The 2,580-nt window shown below is 49.5% G+C and overlaps 1 non-coding gene across 1 annotated transcript; it reads right to left on the reverse strand.

Annotated features, from left to right (window-relative positions):
• Positions 1-2,298: 2,298 nt before the first annotated feature.
• On the reverse strand, positions 2,299-2,371 carry TRNAG-CCC (transfer RNA glycine (anticodon CCC)). The gene has a single exon. It is a non-coding gene; the product is annotated as a tRNA-Gly (tRNA).
• Positions 2,372-2,580: the final 209 nt, after the last annotated feature.

Genomic DNA, 2,580 nt, shown 5'->3' on the forward strand with positions numbered 1-2,580 from the left:
GGTCTTTTGAAAGGTGCAGTCACGTGGTCCCCACTGGGCAGTTGCGACTCCACCAGGCCGCCTCCGACCCTGTCCTAGCGGGGAGGGGCCCCCCCTTACTGCCGGCCCCCGCTTTCCTCTTAGGCTGCCACGTTGGGGAGGCATCGTCAGCCGACGGGCGTGGAGGTCCCAGCGTCCTGCCCTAGCAGGAGTCCTGGCAGTCACCCCAGCAGGACGCTGGGGGCTCTGCTGGCAAGGCCGGGGGCAGGGTTTTCTGGTCTGACTGGCTGTACTGGAGCAGTTACTGCCCGTCTGTCTGCCCGTCTCGTCTGGGTCGGGGGTCGGGCTGTCGCTGGGACCCGGCTTGCTGGCACTTGCAGGTTGCTGGCCTCAGCTCCAAGCCTGGAACCGGAAAGAAACCCCGGAGCACGTAGCGCTGCGTCGTTCATCAGGCCCCGAGGCTCAGCTCCTCTGATGCCGCCTCCCCACCTCTCAGGGTCTTCTGTTCTGCCTGCCGTGTCCAGGAGTTTTCGTTGTACTTGGTGGGAGGCGTAGGAAAAATCTGCTCCATCTTCCTGGAGGTGGAAGTGGGTTTCGGTTTCAGTTTCAGTTTCAGTTTTGAGTAATGAAGGCTCACAACTCACCACCTCAGTCACGCCAGCCACGTTTCGCAAGCTTGTCGCCGTGCGTGCTCAGTGGCCCACGCTGGATAGCACGGGTCTGCGCAGAGTCCTCTGGCTGTGCGTTACTCCTTGCGCTGACATCTGGCAGGATCTGGGCAGTCGCGGAGCAGTTGGCCTTCATCTCTTTCTCATGTGTCATTCCGTCTTGGGTAGTGGAGAGACCACCCTTGCTCGGCAGTGGGTCAGCTGACCTGACCACCCACAGTGTCCAGCCTTAAGCTCGGCAGCATCGCGCCCTCTTCCTTTCCTGCTTGCCCGCCGCTCTGAACGCGCAGACCCTCCTAAAATCACCAGCTTCCTGCCGGCGACTGGTGTCTCCAAAAGGATCGGAGTAGCTTATGGATCCAGGACCCGGCTACAGACGTGGAGCCTGCCTCCCCACCCCTGCAGCGGGAGCTCGGAGTCTTAACCACTGGACTGCCTGGGAAGTCCCAAAATTATATTATTTTTAGAAAAGAGTCTCTGTCCATATCTCACCATTTCCTGCTTCCCAAACACAGCCTCTCCCATGTCTTCTATGTCATTTTTCTGGCATTTTCACTAATAGGCTCTTAATGATATTTCTTGATTTACTTATTTTAAATATTTTCTTATCAGTGACATATATGGTAATTCTCTTATAGGCCTTCCTCAACCTCTGTTTCCTAGTGTAAGTTCTCTCACAACTTTTAGTTAAATCAGTTATCGACGTACATATTATTAAGACTATGCTGGGGAATTCCCTGGCCGTCCAGTGGTTAGCACTTTCACTGCCATGGCCCGGGTTCAATCCCTCGTTGGGAAACTAAGATCCCATAAGCCTCGAAGTGTGGCCAAAAACAAAAAACAAAAAACAAAAACAAAAAGAAAAGACTACTAGGTTGTCTTTGAGCCAAATGGTGCATTCTGATTATGTTTCCTTCTCATACAAGAAAATTTTCCTCTTGAACTTAGTAATTACCTTGTTTTTCATTTACTTTGTTTTCTTTGAAAGTACAGGTGTTTTGTCCTTCCTTCCTTCCTTCCCTCCTCCCCTCCCCCTCTCCCTCCCTCCCCAGTTGCTGCAATGGATCTGTCAAATCCCCAGACTGTTTTCCAGGAGCACGAGTGCTTTGTCTACCTCATCCTGCAGTCTGGACCAGCTGCCCTTCAAGCCTGACAAACAGCTGTCATCTTGGGAATTCTCTTTGTCACTTTCCTGTGTTGGATCCCATTTTGCCAAATGCCGTATCTTCCTTTTACTCAGTTTACACCTGGATAAAAGTTGGGGTTCTTGCTTGTCCAAAAATGTCCCTTTTCTACTTTATTGAAAATATAAATAAATCTAAGATTCTAGGATGAAATTCACACAGCATTTTGGAGGCATTAGTCCTCTGTTTCCCAGGTTCACAGTCTTGTTGAATACCCTTTCTCTCTAGAAGCTTCTAGAATCATCTCTGTCTACCCTGTGGTCTACACTTTATGGCGATGTTCCTCCATTGGTTTCGTTTATTGTCCTGAACACTGAGGCTTCAACCTAGAGATGTGTGCCCTTTGGCTCTGGGGAATTTTCTTGCATTATTTTTAAAAAATATTTATTTATTTATTTATTTAGGCTACACTGGGTCTTAGTTGCGGCATGCAGGCATCTTAGTTGTCGCATGCATGGAGGATCTAGTTCCCTGACCAGGGATTGAACCTGGGCCCCCTGTATTGGGAGTGCCGAGTCTTACCCACTGGACCACCAGGGAAGTCCCTTCTGGCATTATTTTGAACTTCATTCCCTCCAAAGATTCTCCAACTCCTCAGCCGATTCTCTGATTTCTTATATTTATTTCCTGTCATCCATGTTTTTTTTTATTCCACTTTCTGGCAGACTTCATTGACTTCATCTTACAGATTTCATATTAAATTTTGGGGGCGAAGGTATTATCTTTTTAATTCCCAAGAGCTCATTCTT

This window comes from Lipotes vexillifer, unplaced genomic scaffold, assembly GCF_000442215.2.
Source record: "Lipotes vexillifer unplaced genomic scaffold, Lipotes_vexillifer_v1.1 scaffold2116, whole genome shotgun sequence".
NCBI lineage: Eukaryota > Metazoa > Chordata > Mammalia > Artiodactyla > Lipotidae > Lipotes > Lipotes vexillifer.